The following is a 21,461-nucleotide window of genomic DNA, read 5'->3' on the forward strand; positions in this document are numbered from 1 at the left end:
ACAGGAAAAAAAACATTAAAAAAAGAAAACACAAAAGGTATAAGATATATGTATGTAGTTTGCTTCAAAAATAGGGTGTTTTTTTTTTTTGCAAGTTAATAGTGGGTTATGAAAATGAAATTTAAAGGTGTAATAGAGGACTTGAAGAAAAAGGAAAGAAGAGAAAAAAAATTTTTTTTTTAAATAAAAAAAAAAAAATAATAATAGTAAAAAAATATATATATCCCGGACTTTCTCTGGAGCTGTTGTGAGCAGTGTGGGATCTGCTCAGTTTCAGATAGATCCTTATTCCTGCTTATACTTTTCAAGATCTATAGGTCCTTTTCAATGCAGTCGGTATTAACTACAGGGATTTTAATGTTTGCCTGTCCCTTCCAAAGCGCTTCCCTCTGTTTATTTGGCTTCTGTTTGGAGATCTCTTCAGTATCTAATTTCCACCCTGCAACAAAGCGGTGGAGGTGATCTCTTTAGGTTCGCTTGTTCAATCGTGCTGTGGGGAGGAAGGAACACTGCAAATCTGGCGTGTGTGTGGTAAGCTCGCAGTGTCTCGGCCGCACTGGGTTCGCCCCCGCTCACGGCGTGTGTGCTTTCCCCGTCTACCCTGCTCAGGCTTCAGGTTACTCGGCCGGGGAGCGGGCCCTGAGCTGCGTGCACTTCCCAGGTCTAAGCCGCTCAGGTTCAGGCTCCCGGTTACTCCACAAAGGCGCAGACTCGGTTTCGCCCGCGGCTTGTGCCGTTCCCGGTCGGAGCTGCCCCGGCGGCCAGGAGTTTGGCGAGCGCGCTCTCCCCTGTTGGGGCGGTGCGGCTTATCACCTCCCTGGTCCCCGTCTCGGTTTACGGGCGCGCCCGGCTCCGGTGTGCTTTGTGTCGGTTCTGGGGAGCTGGTCTCTGGCTGCGACCCTCCCGGCGGCTGTCGACCCTCCGGGATCTCAGGCAGTCTTTGCTTAGAAACTGGGAGCCTGTTTGCAGTTTGGTAGGGGGTGCCCTCTCTGGAGCCGAGTTTGCCCCTTTCCGGCTCTGGGGGGCCCGCCTGCCCGCTGTGTCCGGCGGGGGATGGGGCGGTTCGCAGCCGGCTAGCTCTCCTCTGGTATCGCTCAGTCCTTTGTTCTGTGAGCGGGCCGGCAGTGCCTTAGAGTTGGGCTTTTCGCGGGATAGTTCTCTCTCTCTGGCTGTCCCACAGTTTAGGTTACTATCTCACGTTAGCTCCCTCAGATTGCCCTCGGGGCACTCGGGCCCGGTCCTTACCCTAGGCAGTGCCGCCCGCTCCTCTCCGTTCAGCCCCCACTTGCTGGTGGCGGATGATGCGAGCGTCTGGGGTTCTTTGCTGGGAGTTGCTTTAGGCACGTAATCTGCTTTTGAAGATAATGCGCTGTCTTTGTGGAAGCCTGACGTCCTCTGCCAGCCTTCAGAAGTAGTTTTGTGAAGTTTGGTCAGCGTTCAGATGTTCTTTCGATAAATTTGTGGAGGAGAGAGTGGTCTCCCCGTCCTATTCCTCCGCCATCTTAGCCCCGCCCCGCCCTCACCATTTTTTGAGTCACATCTTTTCCTAAGAGGAAAGACTGTGGAGCGTTGCCACTCCACGTAAAATCATGAGAGGGGGCATTTAAACAGACCACTAAGAATTTGAGACAAGAATTTTACAGTTTTAGGGATGAATAATGAGTGTAAAATTGAAACGCTTAGAAGTACACCTCAACTCCCTGAGTTTTCAAGGGCATCAGTGGACCAGCTACCTATGACATGATGGGATAAAGCCAATATAGGGCCACCTTAAGTACGTATTTTATATCCCTTACCTCAGGAGAATGTGGAGTGATAAATGAATGATGTTTTATAACTAAGTTATTTTTACCTCAACTGAAACATGGTGCTGCTATGCCTTTGTCTGACCTCTGAATGCTGATGCTTTGCTCTTTTACTTCACACATTGTCTCTTGGGCATTTTACTCTCTCATGGTTTCAGCCACCTGCTCTACGGATGATAGTTTTTAAGTTTTTATAGATAGACTTTAGGTTTATATCTAATCACACTGGAGATGTTTTCAACTGGGGATCTCATAGGTGCCTCAGCAGTCCAGATAAACAAACTTGAACTAATCAATTTTTAAACCACCCTTCAGTATGTTCTTCCTTTTGTGTTAATCGTGTCATCTGATGTAGATGACACAATTATCCACTCAGTTGCTACTAAATCTAGAAAGGAAGTTACCCTAGATACTTCAGTTATACCTTCACCTCTCATGTCCTACAAATCATTACACAGTGTTGTGTTCCATCATTCTTTCCTCTTTATCGTCACTGCAACTGGCAGAGTTCAGACTTCGCATCACTTGCTTAGACTCTCACTTAAAAACTGACCTGCCTCCCCTCTTGTCCCATGAAATTAATCTTCAATAAAATATCCAGAATCTCTTTTTCTAAAACAAAAATCTGAATACATCACTCCCTTGATTAAACATCCTTCAGCAGGTTGTTAAAAATCCAAGCTTTGAAATATAGTAAATAATTGGTTCTGTTAACATTCTCCTCCCTATACGCTGGCTATATCTGTTGCCCCATGCCTTTGACTTAATACTCATGATATATGTAAACTGTCTGCAGTTTCCACTTACGTCATGCTGTATTTCCCTTCTGTGTCCCTGTTCTCATGCTATTTCACTGCCTGTAATGCCCTTTCCACTGCTAATCATATTTTAAGATTAAGCATAGCCATTAATGCTAGGAAGCTTTCACAGAAAATTACATATAGGGTGGTAAAACTTACTATGAATATTTTTATCTTTGTACTATCACAATATATATATAATATTGATTTATTTGGGTCCCCTGCCAGATTCTTAGTTTTGGGTCTCCAGTGTATAACAAAGTACTTGGTATATTGGAAGCACTGAATGAATAACTGGAGTAAATGGCTGCTAGTCCTGCTTGCTAAATTATGTTCTACATATCAACATTCTGTGATGGGATAGGCAGATGATGTTTGAAATATTGGGTTGGCCAAAAAGTTCATTTGAGGTTTTCCATAAGATGTTACAGAAAAACCCAAACGAACCTTTTGGCCAACCCAGTCAGTTCAGTTCAGCTCACTTGCTCAGTCATGTCTGACTCTTTGCACCCCATGGACTGCAGCACGCCAGGCCTCCCTGTCCATCACCAACTCCCGGAGCTTGCTCAAACTCATATCCATTGGGTCGGTGATGCCATCCAACCATGTCATCCTCTGTCGTCCCCTTCTCCTCCAGCCTTCAATTTTTTCCAGCATCAGGGTCTTTTCCAATGAGTCAGTTCTTCGCATCAGGTGGCCAAAGTCTTGGAGTTTCAGCTTTAGCATCAGTCCTTCCAATGAATATTCAGGACTGATTTCCTTTAGGATTGACTGGTTTGATCTCCTTGCAGTCCAAGGGACTCTCAAGAATCTTCTCTAACACCTTTCTTTATGGTTCAGCTCTCACATTCATACATGACTACTGGAAAAACCGTAGCTTTGACTACATGGACTTTGTTGGCAAAGTAATGTCTCTGCTTTTTAATATGCTGTCTAGGTTGGTCATAGCTTTTCTTCTAAGGAGCAATTATCTTTTTATTTCATGGCTGTAGTCAGCATCTGCAGTGATTTTGGAGCCCAAGAAAACAAAGTCTCTCAGTTTCCATTGTTTCCCCGTCTATTTGCCATGAAGTGATGGGACTGGATGCTATGATCTTAGTTTTCTGAATGTTGAGTTTTAAGTCAGCTTTCTCACTCTCCTCTTTCACTCTCATCAAGAGGCTCTTTAGTTCCTCTTCACTTTATGCCATTAGTGTGGTATCATCTGCATATCTGATGTTGTTGATATTTCTCCTGGAATCTTGATTCCAGTTTGTGCTTCATCCAGACCAGCATTTCACATGATGTACTCTGCCAACCCAATAGTAGCCCACAAAGCTAGTCTAACTTGTTGATTAGATTGAATGTGCTAATGCTAAGATGAAAGTGGTATTTGAAGAATTATAATTTTGAAATTACTTTTTATATGGGGAAAGCAGAATGTGAGTTAAGAACAACAGTTAGTAGATCGTGGCAATTGCCCAAGATGACTATGTTTAAAGTGAAGGTGGAAAAGGAAGTTAGTAGGTTTGAAAGACACCATCAAGAAAGAATAGGCCAGGAAAATCAAGTAAGTGGTAGTGAGGAAAAAATATCAGCTGTTGGTAGTGAGGTAAAAAGTCTTAAATGTTGAAGATTCAATCATGTAATTTATGATTTCTTTCCATGGGGCTGAATAATTGAGAAAAGTTTATAATCTCTCTGGAACTTGAAAGATCCTAGGTTATATAGAATTAACATTTTTACATACATTAAATTTTTTTAGAATTCTATTTCTGCTCTGATGGGTAAGTAGCATTAGTCCTGCTTCACCACTGGAAACAACTAGAAAATTAGACAAAACACATAAGAACTTATTTTAGATGCTGGACAACAGACCATACAGAACTGTGAGCTCTAAGAGAAGGAAACAAGTGAGGTATTTCTGGCTTTCTAGATGGAATTACTTTCAGAATCAAAGCAAGGGGACCAGTTCAGGAGGTAGAGAGATAGGAATTTGAAGAGGTTGGATCAGTTTAAATTTGCATAACAGTATCAAAGAGTTCAGTTCAGTTCATTCGCTCAGTTGTGTCCAACTCTTTGCGACCCCACGGACTGCAGCACTCCAGGCCTCCCTGTCCACCACCAACTCCTGGAGTTTACTCAAACTCATGTCCATTGAGTCGGTAATGCCATCCAACCATCTTATCTGCTGTCGTCCCCTTCTCCTGCCTTCAATCTTTCCCAGCATCAGGATCTTTTCAAATGAGTCAGCTCTTTGCATGAGGTGGCCAAAGTATTGGAGTTTCAGCTTCAACATCAGTCCTTCCTGATTTCCTTTAGGATGGACTGGTTTGATCTCCTTGCAGTCCAAAGAGTTAGAAACCATGAAAAAAAAAGTTCTTGAAATATTCATGGACTTGCCTTCAATCTCTTGCTGAATGGTGATGGACGTGTGTGAAACCTTGTAAGACAACAAATATAGAGGAATTGTAAATCAAATAATTTCCAGAGCCACACAAAGTGGGTAGTTTTCCATCATATAGACTCAAGAGATTTGGCCACTTGAGGGCTTCTGTAGGATTCCAGAAATTAGTTTCAAACTACACTTGAGTAAAAATTAAACAAGTCCAAAGAAACCTTGAAAGCAAAGAAATGACATACCATATTAGAAAAACATGAAAGACCTGAGAACACATTATTTAACAAAGTCAAAGGTGAAAGTTTGAAGTGAGGTGTTTTTTTTTTTTGCAAAATATTTTCACTAAATGTAGAATTCTGTTGGCATATTTAAAAGACGTGTACAATGAAAAAAAAAATAGACCATGCTGACAGAAATGGAATAAAATCCAAGTGAATGTAGTGATATGCTTTGTTTACAGATAGGAAAGCCAGAAACTTGAGCTTACACTGGTTAGTTTCAAGAGTTACTATCAAATTTCATCAGTGAGTAATTATGGTATTGGTGTAAATCAATAGAATAGGAATAGAATAGAGAATCCAAAAAAAAACCTAAAAACACCCAAACCCTTTTGGTTAGGAACAGTTACATCCTACTTGGAGTTCAAAATATAGGCAGAAACTCAGATATTACTAAGCAGCAGGTTTTTTAATACAATACTATAAATATCTGTCTGTCTGGCAACTTTACATGAGTACTGATGTTTGTAATATGTAGGCTAAACATTGCATTGGGAATTTGTAGCGTCCCCTATATCACTTACATATTTGAATTTTCCTCAATTTCAGCTAGACATATGAGTCTGTAGTTTGATTGTATGCTGCTGATGGGCATCAGTGTCTATAGGGTACATATCTAAGGTTTGTACAACCAACAATTCAGTTGTGCATTCTCACAAAAAGTATATTGTTACCATATTGGCTATTTAAATACAGGACATGTCTTAAATGTTCTATGACTTTGGTATATAAGTGACCTGAGATATTTTTAGAATTACTTGGATCTAATACAAATATGGGAGTCATATTAATGGAATTTTTAGAGAGATTTTTGACTTAGTATATTTACTGTAAGTTGCAAGAACAATTTACTTAATGTATTACTAAATGTGATTTAAATAAAAACATTATTTTGAAAGGAGCCAGAGAACAATACTTTATATACAGAGAAAAACCAATGTGAAAGGTGGCGGACAAATCTTCAGAAACAATGACGATCAGAAGACAAACTAAAATTTTAAAGTATGGGAAGAAAATGTCAGCCCAGAATTCTATATTTAATGAAAATGTCCTGCCAAAAAACTCATCAGTTCAAGCTTTCACATTTGACTTTGTTTCTTCTATTTGTGTTAATAAAAAAATATGAGGACATTCTTAGCAACCATGAAAATAAGTCCTGATTTTCCAGACTGGACATGAGCCTAATATATATATATATATATATATATATATATATAAAATCTGTAGGCTAGATTTAAGTAAGACTCTCCTGACACTGAGTTTAATTGTATCATCAAGTGTAATGTGTAGTTAACTCTAGGCAAAAAGAAAAGCAGTTTAGAAGTAAAATGTCTCCTTGTTAAATAAAAGAATGTTTGTAGAAACAGATGCATCAGACTTTTCAGTACCTGAATATTAAGCACCTGATGTGCTCATCCACTCTGCATGCTCTGAACCGTGTTCACAAAACAGTCCTCTGATCATTGATTTTCCATCTGTATCTGCCAAGAAGAAAAATGTAACAGCTATGCTCATGCAAGTCTTACATCCCATTTAGCAGTATCATTTGTTGTTGCTGTTGTTGTTAAATTAATAAACTGGCATTCTACTTGATGTATCAGTGTCTTAGGAGCTTGGTTAACATGAGTTGGCCTTCTTTAACATTATCATAATTGGATCATGAATGATCACTTTTCTGGCCCTTTAAAAATTCTCTGAAACCTGATTTCCCCATCCACAGGAATCTGCAGAAGATTAATAAGGCTCTACACCCCTCAATCTTTTTTATTTGACGTAACTTCAACTTGACAGGAGAGTTGAAAATAATCCAAGGAACTCTGGCTACATTTTTCAACCCAGATTTAGAAATCATTTATATTTTCCCCATTTCTTTATCATTTTCTCTGTATGGTGGTGGTTTAGTTGCTAAATCACATCCAACTCTTCCAACTCCATGGACTGCAGCCTGCCAGGCTCCTCTGTCCATGGGGTACTCCAGGCAAGAATACTGGAATGGGTTGCCATTCCCTTCTCCAGGAGATCTTCCTGACCCAGGTTTTGAACCTGGGTCTCCTGCATTGCAGGCAGATTCTTTACCAACTGAGCTATGAGTACAAATTTGTGCAAATATATGTGCATACAGGAATTTTTTTTTCTAATATTTGTTAGAAACATCATATTTCCTTTCCCCTAAATATTTCAGTCTGTATGTCTTAGGAAAATGGGCCTTCTCTCAGATAAAAATATAAAAATTAGCATTTTAATTTGATATATTATTATCTAATCCATAGTCACATTTAAATTGTTAATTGTTCCCAAAATGTCCTTTACAGCCCATTCTATCATCCCCTGATCCAGTGTTCAATACATAATATTTAGTAGTCATCTTTTTTCTCATTTTGCTGTGTCTAATATTTCCTCACCCAACCTTTTTTTTTTTTTTTACAGCATTTTATAGAATATCCCTTACAGTTTACTTGATGTTTCCTTAACATCAGTTTCAGACTTTGCATATTTGGTGAAAGAACACAGAAGTGATATATCCATTTTTAATGAGTCATATCAAGAGGCAACATGATGTTATATCTGGTAAACTTTGATCATTTTGTTAAGGTGCCATCTAAGAGGTTTCTCTTTTAAGTTACTGTTTTAACCTTTGTAATTATCCATTTACCTTCACACTAATGGTAACATATTGTTTTCTAATATCATAGGTTAATTTTGCAGGCTTTTAAGCTGTATGTGTCTAGAATTATATAGTATGTACCCTTCGTGTATATATTCTTTCATTTTACATTGTTTTGAGAGCCATCTGTTTTGCTATGCCATTGCCGTTTGTTTGTTCTCATTATTATATAGTATTCCATTACGTGACTATACCACAATTTATTTATCCATTCATGAACAATTGAGCAATTGTCCAGATATTACTATTAAAAATGTGTTCTATAAACATTCTTATAAATGTCATTTGGAGCATCTATTGGGAGTATAACTAGAAGGGATAGGATTGTTCCGTTGCATGTCTCCATTTATTTAGTTTTGGTGGGTATTTACAAAGAGTTTTAAAAGAGTTGTATAGTAACAACTTATACTGTGACCAGAAGTAAATGAGAGTTCCAGTTGATCTGAAATAATATCACCTTTATTTCTTCCTTTCCTTTTTTTTCATGTTTTATAGCACTTGCTAGAGTTCTAGCACAACTGAGAAGTGTTGAATATAATTTTTTATCATGAATCAGAGTTGAATTTTATCAGACAAATTTTCTTCATCTACTGGAGATATGATTTTTCACCTTGTTTTCTATTTATGTATTAAAACATGGATTGATTTTCAATTTTTTTACATTTTATTCATTTTTTATTGAGCTATAGTTGATTGAAAATATATTAGTTTCTGGTGTACAGCAAACTGATTCAGGCATATTGATGGAAATAGATGTGTGTATGTATTCTTTCAGATTCTTTTCCCTTATAGGGTATTACAGAATATTGAATATAGTTTTCTGAGGTATGCAGTAGGTCCTTGTTGGTTGTCTATTTTATGTAAAGTAGTATATATGTATTAATCTTAAACTCTTTATTTATCTCTTCCTTACTTTCCCCATAGGTAATAACTAAGTTTGTTTGTATGTCTATGGATGTATTTCTGTTTTGTAAGTAAGTTCATTTATATCTTTTTAAAATTCCTCATATAAACAATATCAAATGATATTTGTTTCTGTCTGGCTTGCATCACCTAGTATGTTAATCTCTAGGCCCATCTATGCTGCTGGAAATGGCATGATTTCATTCTTTTTTTACAGCTGAGTAGTATTACATTTTGTGGATATGTGTATGTGTGTGTATGTGTATGTATGGCATCTTTACCAATTCATCTGTCAGTGGACATTCAGGTTTATTCTGTGTCTTGGCTATTATAAATAGTGCTGCAATGAACACTGGAGTGCATCTATCTTTTTGAATTAGTTTTCTTTCCACAGATCCCAGAAGTGGGCTTGATGTATCATACGGTCACTCTATTTTTAGTTTTTTAAGGAAAACTCCATACTATTCTCCATAGTAGCCATACCAATTTACATTCTCACCAAAGCATAAGTCGGTGACTTTTTCTCCATACTCTTCTCCAGCATTTATTATTTGTAGATGTTTTGATGATGGTCATTCTGTCCATGGTGAAATGATACCTCATTGTAGTTTTGATTTGCATTTCTCTAATAATGAGCAATGTTGAATATCTTTTTCTGTGCTTTTGGCTGTCTGTATGTCTTCTTTGAAAAATGTCTATTGAGATCTTCTGTCCATTTTCGATTAGTTTATTTTTTTAGATATTGAGTTGTATGAGCTGTTCATTTATTTTGGAAGTTAACACCTTGTTGGTTGCGTCATTTGTACATATTTTCTTCCATTCTGTAGATCGCCTTTTTTTGTTTATGGTTTCCTTTGCTGTGCAAAAGCTTTAAGCTTAATTAGGTTCCATTTGATTATTTTTGTTTTTATTTCCATTGCTCTAGGAAATTTATCCAAAAAAATACTTCTGCAATTGATGTCAAAGAATGTTTTGCCTATGTTTTCCTTTAAGAGTTTTATAGTATTTGGTCTTACCATTTTTAGTTTATTTTTATATATGGTATTAGAGAACATTTTAATTTTATTCCTTTCACATGTAGTTGTTCAATTTTCCCTGCACCACTTACTGAAGAGACTATCTTTTCTCCATTGTACTTTCTTGCCTCCTTTGTCATAATTGACCTATGGTCAATTAATAGGTGTATGAGTTTATTTCTGGACTTTTGATACTATCCCATTGATTGATAGAAATGCAACAGATTTCTCTGTATTAATTTTGTATCCAGTAACTTTACCAAATTCTTTGAGCTCTAGTAGTTTTCTGGTAGTGACTTAAGAATTTTCTTTAGGATTCTGCAATTTGTTAATGTTGTATATCACACCGATTTGTGGATGTGGAAAAATCCTTGCATCCCTGGGATAAATCCAGCTTTTTGTGTTTGGTTTGCTATTCTTTTGTAGAGGATTTTTGTATCTATGTTTATCAGTGATACAAGCCTGTAATTCTCCTTTTTTTGTGATATCTGTCTGGTTTTGGTATCAGGGTGGTGGTGGCCTCATAGAATGAGTGGAGAAGTGTTCTTGCCTTTGGAATTTTTTGAACTAGTTTCAGACAAATAGGTATTAACTCTTCTCTTGATGTTTGATAGAATTCCCTTGTGAGTCCCTTTTGTATTGGAGTTTGGTTTGTTGGGAATGTTTAAATCCAATTCAATTTCAATATTTGTAATTGGTCTGTTCATATTTTCTGTTTCTTCTTGGTTCAGTCTTAGGAGATTATAAACTTTGTAAGAATTTTTCCATTTATTCAGGTCATCCATTTTATTGGCATATGGTTGCTTGTAGTAGTCTCTTATGATCCTTTGTATTTATGTGGTATCAGTTGTAACTTCTCTTTTTTCCAAAGAGTTTTTCAAAGGGTTTGCACCAACTTTTACTCTGATCAGAAGTAAATGAGAGTTTCAGTTGATCTGAGTATCATTTTTATTTCTTCCTTTCCAATTTTTTTTTCTTTATTGCATTTGCTAGAAACTCCAAGAAATGCTGAATATAATTTTATCATTAGTAAGAGTTGAATTTAATCAAAGAAATTTTAATCAATTGAGATGATCATATGATTTTCAGTTTAATTTCTATTTATGTGATAAAACATACAGATTGATTTTCAAATGTTAAGCCAACCTAGATCTATAAGATTGTAATAATTTGAAAATTATCCTTTTAATGTACATCTGGATTACATATGTTAATATTTTATTAAGTATTTTTGTGTCCATGAGAGAAATTGTTCTCTAACTTTTCTTCCCTGTAATATCTTTGTCAGATTTTGGTATCAAAATTATGCTAGCCTCAAAGAAAGTTGGAGAAGTTCTCTCTTCTTCTGTTTCAGACAAACATTAGAGGTATTTTTTAAAATTTGGTAGAGTTTGCTGTTGAAGCTATTTAGGCCACAGCTTTTGTTTGTGAGAAAATTTTAAATAACTCAGTTTCTTTGTTAGATGTAGAATGTTCAGATTTATAATGTCTCCATCAATTTTGGTAAATTATAAGCTGGAATTGTTATTTTTGGCATAAATTTGAATATATATCTCCTTTAAAAATATCTATAGGATCTCTGCTGATGTCCTCTCTTTTATTCCTGACATTATCTGTTTTGTTATCCTTTCTTCTTGTTTACTCACGCTAGTTGGTTATCAATTTTGTTAATATTTTCAAAGAGTCAATTTTTGGCCTTGTTTAACTATATTGTGGATTTATTTTCTACTTGTGAATTTCTGATTTTACTTTTATTTTTATTTTATTTACTTTTATTTTATTTTTATTTTTCTTTTTTTAATGTGCTTATAATTTTCTGGATTCTGTTCATCTAATTAATTTCTGATACTCTCACTTAATACTATATGTTTCCCTTCGTTTAAGAGTATCTACAATTTTGATTCATCATTTGTGATGTTTAATATTCACACATTTAAAATATTTTCTAATTATCAATATGATTATTCTTAAACAAATAGCAGTTAAAGTTTATTAATTTCCAGCTTTAATTTTCAGTCTCTGATGTTAATGTTCCACATCTGAGATGTCCAGTCCAGTAGTTATTAGTCATTTGTGGCTTTTGAACACTTGATACTTGGCTGGTGCAATTGAGAAACTGAATTTTTTATTCTAAAAGTTAATTAAACAAATGTAAATAGTCACATGTAGCTACTATTTTCTCTATTAGACAACATGGGTACGTCATCAAACAACCTAATTTCTACATTGGCATTGTTAAAAAGAAATTAATAGATGAAAAATGAGATACTGCTGATATTTCAAAATCTCCTGTTCTGGGGCAGAATGCATAGCACCCTCTGAAGCCCAGATAGGAGTGTTAGATTTGGAGTCATAATGGAAATTGTTAGATTCCAGATTAGCTTGGCCATTCTCCTGACTATGGAGTTGATGATTTTTTGATCTCTGATGATACAGTGAAATAGTATCCATTGTGTTTGACAGCTCTGATTATCTGATTTAGAAAGCTTAAGTATGGCACTTAGAAAAAATGGAGAAAAGTGAAGAAAGTCTAGTATGAATCCCAAAGGAACACTGATGAACATTTTTAAAACTTCTCTTTATTTAAATGTGTCTTTTCTCCCTATTTTTCAAATTCAGCGTTCATGCTGCTGCTAAGTCGCTTCAGTCGTGTCCAACTCTGCGACCCCATAGACGGCAGCCCACTAGGCTCCACCGTCCGTGAGATTCTCCAGGCAAGAACACTGGAGTGGGTTGCCGTTGCCTTCATAAGCATTCCTAAATATTCATCTTGTTTCTCTCTTTTCTGGGGTGGGAAATTTCCATAGTAATATCCTAGAAAAAGAGATGGGAAAGTTGAAAAACAAAGGAAGATCAAAGAAAAAGGTTGAATTCAGGATATAATTGAGCTTGTACTTAGAAACTATGGCACCTGAAAAATTAAAATTCAATTAGAGTTCAGTTATCTAATTGAGGAAAACATGATTACAATCTTTATACCTTATAATTATCATTACGCTTTTCCTTATCCTTTGTTAAATATTTCAGTAACTTATCTCACAGCTTATGTAATTTTGAGTAAATCAATGCTATGCCCTGATGTGGACCGTAGATAGCTGAGAATGTTTACCTTCCACTGAATCAAAGGTGATTATAATTATTTTCAGGGAAAAGTCATGAAATTACCACCTACTTTGAAAAGGAACTCTAACAAGTCCTGAATTTCAGAGAATAGAATCAGACCTTTGAGTTATAAACAGAAGAAAAAAATCCTCAGAGGCCCTGTGAACAATATTTCTAAAACTAAAGTTCTTGTCTTTAATAACATGTCAGAATTGTACTATAAAGTTGGTAACAGTGCAGAGAAAAGAATGGAACAGTTTTAAGAATATTTTATTGCTTGGGGACATTTCAGGATAAAAGTCCTTTAGGATATTGTCATATTGGTAGAATACCAACATTATAAGTTCCTTTATGAAATGTCACTATCAGAGAGATTAATTTTAGAAGTATAGGATCACAGAAATGTTTCCATTGATGTAGGTTACTTTGTTGAACTCCAAAAATGTGTCAAGAGTAACAAATCTGACATGTCCAGTCAAGGACTTGTTTTAAGCAGAAACCATGGCTTGCAGGACACTGTTGCATTTTAATTTTTTTTTTTCAACCACAAAAAGGCGTCTTTGTTTGTAGTCAGGATGAACACCTGTGGAATCCTAAAACATTTACAGACATGTCTTTAAAAGCTCTACAGTACAGTTAAGATTTAATCTATCAAAGTGGTATAAATAATGTAGACATAGCCTTAGGTGCCAATTCTTCCCACAGCAGATAGAAAAACATAACAGTAAGAACTTCTTTGCTGATTTTTATATAGCGCAAACAGACACTGCCAAGGGCAGAGGGGAACAGTGTAATCTAGAGATGAAAACTTCTTAATATTAGTAATAATGTGCTGAAGTCTAGAAATGAGAAATGGAAGAGTTCTGGCAAAGCTATAATTATGCAGAAGATATAAAATTCAGATAGGTTCGTGCTTGAAAACTTGGACATCATTTTGAAACTCTTATAATTCAGAAAAAAAGTGGTAAAAGAATGATTAAGCCATCCTGGATCTAAGCATTGAACTTCCATATCTTTTTAATCTAATCTAAAGATATTTCAGTATTTATTCATGCCATTAAAACAACTCTGCTAGAAATGAATGTGTAGATTCAGTCTACAATTTAAACCATTTATTTATTAAAAATGAAGTAGAGTGTGCAAAGTACTACAATGACTACCATGAGGGATAAAAAGAATTGTAACATGGGTTCTAATTCTAAAGATGACTAAGATCTAGCTGGAAAGATGGGAAAATATTTGAGTAGTAACTAAGATTCAAGGTGGTATATTTGAAAGGGAAAGTTATTTTTGGTTGAGTTGTTCTGGAAAGCATCCTTGTTAGAAAAGAATGTGAGACTTAATGAAGGCAAAGCTTGGCATATGTCAATGTGATGAGGGAAGTAAGTTCTTAACAGGAGTATTGATGTAGAGATGGAGAAACCAGGAGACAGAGTGTCACCGATTTTAGCTGGGGGGATAGTGGCATTGATATTAGAGTCATAGAGAAGTAAATTTGGAGAATTATTTCCCAGAATGTGGAGGAACTAGAGTCACAAAGAAGTGTAGTCATTGAAGAAAAAATAAAAGGGTCTTGGAAAAGATTATCATTATAGATAGAAACCACCATGAAATAGATGTTCAATGAATATTCATTAAATGATTGAATTGGGAGACTATCACTAGATATTTATTACCAGTCTTAACAATAAGGTCCATTATAGAAGCAAACAGATAAACCCAAAGCAGATACATTAGAAAAGAGGTCCTATTTCATTTAGAATAGAATTAGAGACAAGGTGAGGAACTAAAGAAAAACCAAGTGCTCTTTCTGCAGCTATACAACAAGAAAGGTAATAAGCTAATCATTCAATTCGCTTTTTGAAGTGAAAGAACTCTAAGCTTCATTGCACTACCTATTTCACCTAGTACTTCCCAAATTCTGTTGTTTATTACATAATTCCCCCCTGTGAAAGACGTTAACTTCCTTCCCTTTTGCTCTATCTTTATAGGATAACAAATGTCTGTGTTCCAGGTCACCTTCTTAGGAAGCAATGCCTTGATCCCTTTCAGGCAGCGTCAGGTACCCCCACTTCTGTACAGCAAAGGTGTGTACTACTCTTATTATATTGTACCTTTCAGATACAGTTCATCCCTTCACATGTTTGTCTCATGTTTTACTCTGTCCATATTAATCTGTTTCTAGCATAGTGTATGATTGACAAATATTTAATTAATTAAATAAGTATTTCCAGTATCATAATTCTGACAGTAGAGTAGAAAACTTATAAAACAATTCATTTTCTCTAGAAAATGAAAATAAAAGGATTTCTGGCTTTCAAATGATGCTTCCTCAATACCTGGAGGGAATATATAGAAAGGTGGTAATTCTAAGTTTCCTTATGAATTCTAGGTTCAGCCTAAGTAAGGTACTTTCATATTAGTCTTAGACATTTCATATCCTTCTCTACACACACACACATATATATATCCATATATTCATAAACATGTATATATTATATATAATCTTAATGATCTTGTTTCTACAAACACACACACACACACACACACACACACGTAAATTTTTACTTGATGGGAGTATCTTCAAAAATACCATGCTTCTGCCATGTGCCTTTCCAAACATTTTCCATAGAAATAAATAATCAAGACAAATCTTATTCTTCTTCAACCACACTCTTTGCTGTTGCTGTTGCTAGATTGCCTCAGTCATGTCCGACTCTGTGCGACCCCACAGACGGCAGCCCACCAGGTTCCCCTGTCCCTGGGATTCTCCAGGCAAGAACACTGGAGTGGGTTGCCATTTCCTTCTCCAGTGCATGGAAGTGAAAAGTGAAAGTGAAGTAGCTCAGCCGTGTCTGACTCTTCCCGACCCCATGGACCGCAGCCTACCAGGCTCCTCCATCCATGGGATTTTCCAGGCAAGAGTATCTGTTATTTATTTTGTGGAAGATTTCCAAATTTTAATAGTTAGAAATGAGCAATAAGTAGATGTTCTATGGAATAAATCATGTAATAAAGACATAGTGATTAAAGAGAATTTTCCAGGAGTTTCCTACTTAAACTTTTTATATCTTTGGGTATTTTTTGTTTGTTTGTTTGATTTCATTCTGGAGATCCACAGTTGGCCTTTAAAGGGCTGTGTGCTCCTGAAATTGTGTGCTGTGCTTTGTAATATGAGCATTTTTTTCTTGGGAAAGTTTTTTGCTTTTTTCTTGTCCATGTCAGACATTGAAAGTTACCTATGACTGACAGTATTCTACTCTTCCCATTTTAAAGAGTTAGACAATGAGATATGTGCTCAGTAAGAATAGTAATTATAGTAGCAATAAAGATAGATAATTTCAAATTGATTGTATCTTTTAATCTTAACCCTGAGAAGTAAGTTTTTTAAAATCTTAATTTTTCTGATTATTAAATTGAAATTCTGGTCTCAAACATCTTGCATAAGCTCAGCAAGTTATTCCACGGTAGACCATGGAAACAGGCTTCCCATCTACAAATCTACAACTCATTTCAGTAGACTTGGTCCTTGCGCCACCAACTCTCTTCAGGACTCTTTCTCCTTCCATCTGTTTTCCTCCATGAATAATCATGATTAGTGCTTGAATAGCTTGTCCAGCTGTCCCAGTCTCACTTCCCACCATGGTTTCAGGTCTCCTAAGCTTGGAACGTTTTCAGGCCGGGAAATCTGACTCAGCAGAATTGATTATTTTGAGTTGGCCATAAGGAAATCTGTGTGGTCACACTTCACTGGTCACTTCAGTGGTCCGGAAGGTGGTACACAGGAATGGAAACAGAATTGCCAGGAAGAGCTTTGTGCTAGAAATTTGGACAGGAGGGTAAAAGAAAATACATGAACTTGGAATAAAGCAAGGAGAGGAAGGTAAAAGAGAGACCACTTGGTATCAAGGACCTTGGCTCAAGCAGAAAAGGCCCCATATATCAATACCAGAGAAGGCAGACTTCCACAGTGTCAGGAGAGCCTGCTCCTAGCAGGTCTCAGCGACTCTGTCTCTAACTACAGTCTGAAACCATACTCCCTGGACAAAGAAAAGCATTTTCTAGGAAGTTGAAGCCAAACCCATCCATCTGACCCAACTTTTGTAGGGACATTTAAAGCATCTTAACTCATTAGTGCTGCATACTACATGAATTCTTAGTCAGTAGGATCTTTGTGGCACAAAAACATCTTCATTATATTCTCATTTAATTCTGAAATTCTGTATCAGCATGAGCGCATCAGTGTTTCTCCCTGCTCCCACCATTCCTCATCCTTTTCCTGGATGCTTTCACATACCAAAATTAAGGGACAGTTTTGCAATGTAACTTAAGCCTGAGAAGGAAACAACACTGGCTTCTGGTTACTAAGGATTTCAGATATCTTCATTTATTCTTACTGTTTTATTAAGAAATTGAGGTTCAGAAATATTATATCACCTAATGGGGATAGAAACCTTGAGTCCTCAAATTTCTGACTAAAAACCATTCCCTCTGTATTGTGCAGTGTTCAGTACACATATTCCTAATACTGCAGATTGACCAGAAAGGATATTGAATCCTGATGCTTATTCGTGTTGGTATTAAGCTTAATAAGTATTTTATTAGTCCAATAACATTGCCATATAAATACATGGCCCCTTGGTACTTAGTTATTTGTATCAATGCATGCACCCAACTGGAGCTTCCCAAATGGTGCAGTGGTAAAGAACCCACCTGCCGATGCTGGAGACATAAGAAACACGGGTTCAATCCCAGGGTCAGGAAGATCCCCTGGAAGAGGAAATGGCAACCCACTCCAATATTCTTGCCTAGAAAATCCCATGGACAGAGAAGCCTGGTGGGATACAGTCTATGGGGTTGCAAAGAGTCGGACATGACTGAGCAACTGGAACACACACAGTTCAGTTCAGTTCAGTCGCTCAGTCGTGTCTGACTCTTTGCGATTCCATGAACCACAGCACGCCAGGCCTCCCTGTACATCACCAACTCCTGGGTCGACCCAAATCCATGCCCATCGAGTCGGTGATGCCATCCAGCCATCTCATCCTCTGTCGTCCCCTTCTCCTCCTGCCCTCAATCTTTCCCAGCATCAGGGTCTTTTCAAATAAGTCAGCTCTTCACATCAGGTGGCTAAAGTATTGGAGTTTCAGCTTCAGCATCAGTCCTTCCGATGAACACCCAGGACTGATCTCCTTTAGGATGGACTGGTTGGATCTCTTTGCAGTCCAAGGGACTCTCAAGAGTCTTCTCCAACACCACAGTTCAAAAGCATCAATTCTTCTGCACTCAGCTTTCGTTATAGTCCAAGGCTCACATCCATACATGACCACTGGAAAAACCATAGCCTTAACTAGATGGACCTTTGTTGGCAAAGTAATGTCTCTACTTTTTAATATGCTGTCTAGGTTGGTCATAACTTATCTTCCAAGGAGTAAGCGTCTTTTAATTTCATTGCTGCAATCACCATCTGCAGTGATTTGGGAGGCCAGAAAAATAAAGTCAGCCACTGTTTCCACTGTTTCCCCATCTATCTGCCATGAAGTGATGGGACCGTATGCCATGATCTTAGTTTTCTGAACGTTGAGCTTTAAGCCAACATTTTCACTCTCCTCTTTCACTTTCATCAAGAGGCTTTTTAGTTCTTCACTTTCTGCAATAAGGGTGGTGTCATCTGCATATCTGAGGTTACTGATATTTCTCCCGGTCACCTTGATTCCAGCTTGTGATTCCTCCAGCCCAGCATTTCTCATGATGTACTCTGCATATAAGTTAAATAAGCAGGGTGACATTATACACCCTTGATGTACTACTTTACCTATTTGGAACCAATCTGTTGTTCCATGTCCAGTTCTAACTGTTGCTTCCTGACCTGTATACAGGTTTCTCAAGAGACAGGTCAGATGGTCTGGTATTCCCATCTCTTTCAGAATTTTCCACAGTTTATTCTGATCACACAGTCATAGGCTTTGGCATAGTCAATAAAGCAGAAATAGATTTTTTTCTGGAACTCTCTTGCTTTTTCGATGATCTAGCAGATGTTGGCAGTTTGATCTCTGGTTCCTCTGCCTTTTCTAAAACCAGCTTGAACATCTGGAAGTTCATGGTTCATGTATTGCTGAAGCCTGGCTTGGAAAATTTTAAGCATTACTTTACTAGCATGTGAGATGAGTGCAATTGTGGAGTAGTTTGAGCATTCTTTGGCATTGCCTTTCTTTGGGATTGTAATGAAAACTGACCTTTTCCAGTCCTGTGGCCACTGCTGAGTTTTCCAAGTTTGTTGACATATTGAGTGCAGCACTTTCACAGCATCATCATTCAGGATTTGAAATAGCTCAACTGGAATTCCATCACCCCTACTATCTTTGTTCATAGTGATGCTTCCTAAGGCCCGCTTGACTTCACATTCCAGGATCTCTGGCTCTAGGTGAGTGATCTCACCATCATGATTATCTGGGTCGTGAAGATCTTTTTTGTACAGTTCTTCTGTGTATTCTTGCCTCCTCTTCTTAATATCTTCTGCTTCTGTTAGGTCCCTACCATTTCTGTCCTTTATCGAGCCCATCTTTGCATGAAATGTTCCCTCGGTATGTCTAATTTTCTTGGAGATCTCTAGTCTTTCCCATTCTATTGATTTCCTCTATTTCTTTGTATTGATCACTGAGGAAGGCTTTCTTATCTCTCCTTGCTATTATTTGGAACTCTACATTCAAATGGGTATATCTTTCCTTTTGTCCTTTGCTTTTTGCTTCCTTTCTTTTCACAGCTATTTGTAAGGCCTCTTCAGACAGCCATTTTGCTTTTTTGCATTTCTTTCTTTGGGGGATGGTCTTGATTCCTGTCTCCTGTACAATTTCATGAACCTCCATTCATAGTTCATCAGGTACTCTGTCTATCAGATCTAGTCCCCTAAATCTATTTCTCACTTCCACTGTATAATCATAAGGGATTTGATTTAGGTCATACCTGAATGGTCTAGTGGTTTTTCCTACTTTCTTCAATTTAAGTCTGAATTTGGCAATAAGGAGTTCATGATCTGAGCCACAGTCAACTCCCAGTCTTGTTTTTGCTGACTGTATAGAGTTTCTCCATCTTTGGCTGCAAAGAATATAATCAGTCTGATTTTGATGTTGACCATCTGGTGATGTCCATGTGTAGAGTCTTCTCTTGTGTTGTTGGAAGAAGGTGTTTGCTATGACTAGTGCATTCTCTTGGCAGAACTCTGTTAGCCTTTGATCTGCTTCATTCTGTACTCCATGGCCAAATTTGCCTGTTACTCCAGGTGTTTCTTGATTTCCTACTTTTGCGTTCCAGTCCCCTATAATGAAAAGGACATCTTTTTTGGATGTTAGTTCTAGAAGGTCTTGTAGAAAGTCTTCATAGAACTGTCCAACTTCAGCTTTTTCAGCGTTACTGGTCGGGGCATAGACTTGGATTACTGTGATATTGAATGGTTTACCTTGAAAACGAACAGAGATCATTCTGTCATTTTTGAGATTGCATCCAAGTACTGCAATTTGGACTCTTTTGTTCACTATGATGGCTACTCCATTTCTTCTAAGGGATTCCTGCCCACAGTAGTAGATATAATGGTCATCTGAGTTAAATTCACCCATTCCAGTCCATCTTAGTTCCCTGATTCCTAGAATGTTGATGTTCACTCTTGTCATCTCCTGTTTGACCACTTCCAATTTGCCTTGTTTCATGGACCTAACATTCCAGGTTCCTATGCAATATTGCTCTTTACAGCATCGAACCTTGCTTCTATCACCAGTCCCATCCACAACTGGGTGTTGTTTTTGCTTTGGCTCCATCCCTTCATTCTTTCTGGAGTTATTTCTCCACTGATCTCCATAGCATATTGGGCACCTACTGACCTGGGGAGTTCATCTTTCAGTGTCCTATCTTTTTGCCTTTTCATACTGTTCATGCGGTTGTCAAGGCAAGAATACTGAAGTGATTTGCCATTCCCTTCTCCAGTGGAACACATTCTGTCAGCACTACATTAATCAGGTTAATGTTTATACCTATCATGGACCATATAGTTCTCTGTCTTTCCACATTGGTTTAAGCCAAACATTGTGATTAGAAATATCATAGGGCACAACTGTTTTTCACAAATCTGTAGATAATTTTCCACCACTAAATTAAGTCCCCTACATATGAATGAGTTCCATTCCAAGAGCATGTTCATAAACATAAAACCTGGCACTAGTGGTAAAGAACCTGCCTGCTAGTGCAGGAAACATAAGAGGCATGGGTTCGATAACTGGGTTGGGAAGATCCCCTGGAGGAGGCATGGCAACCCACTCCAGTATTCTTGCCTGGAACATCTCCATGGACAAAGGAGCCCGATGGGCTACAGTCCATAGGGTTGCAAAGGGTCGGACATGACTGAAGCGACTGAGCACATAGGACACAAAAAAAGTTAGCCTAGATACCCAACTAACACAATTGGCTATATATTTAATAGCACTATACTGTAATAGGTTGATGATACTTTCCACACAAATAA

The 21,461-nt window shown here is 37.3% G+C and overlaps 1 long non-coding RNA gene across 1 annotated transcript in view; it reads left to right on the forward strand.

The window, feature by feature from the left end:
• The first annotated feature begins 492 nt into the window (after positions 1-492).
• Positions 493-21,461, forward strand: part of LOC145540915 (uncharacterized) — a 359,008-nt gene continuing 338,039 nt past the window's right edge. The window contains exon 1 of the long non-coding RNA XR_014078634.1: positions 493-531. This is a non-coding gene — a long non-coding RNA (uncharacterized LOC145540915). The remainder of the gene's footprint in view (positions 532-21,461) is intronic.

Source organism: Giraffa tippelskirchi, chromosome 3, assembly GCF_054371585.1.
Source record: "Giraffa tippelskirchi isolate mGirTip1 chromosome 3, T2T-mGirTip1v1.2.pri, whole genome shotgun sequence".
Lineage (NCBI taxonomy): Eukaryota > Metazoa > Chordata > Mammalia > Artiodactyla > Giraffidae > Giraffa > Giraffa tippelskirchi.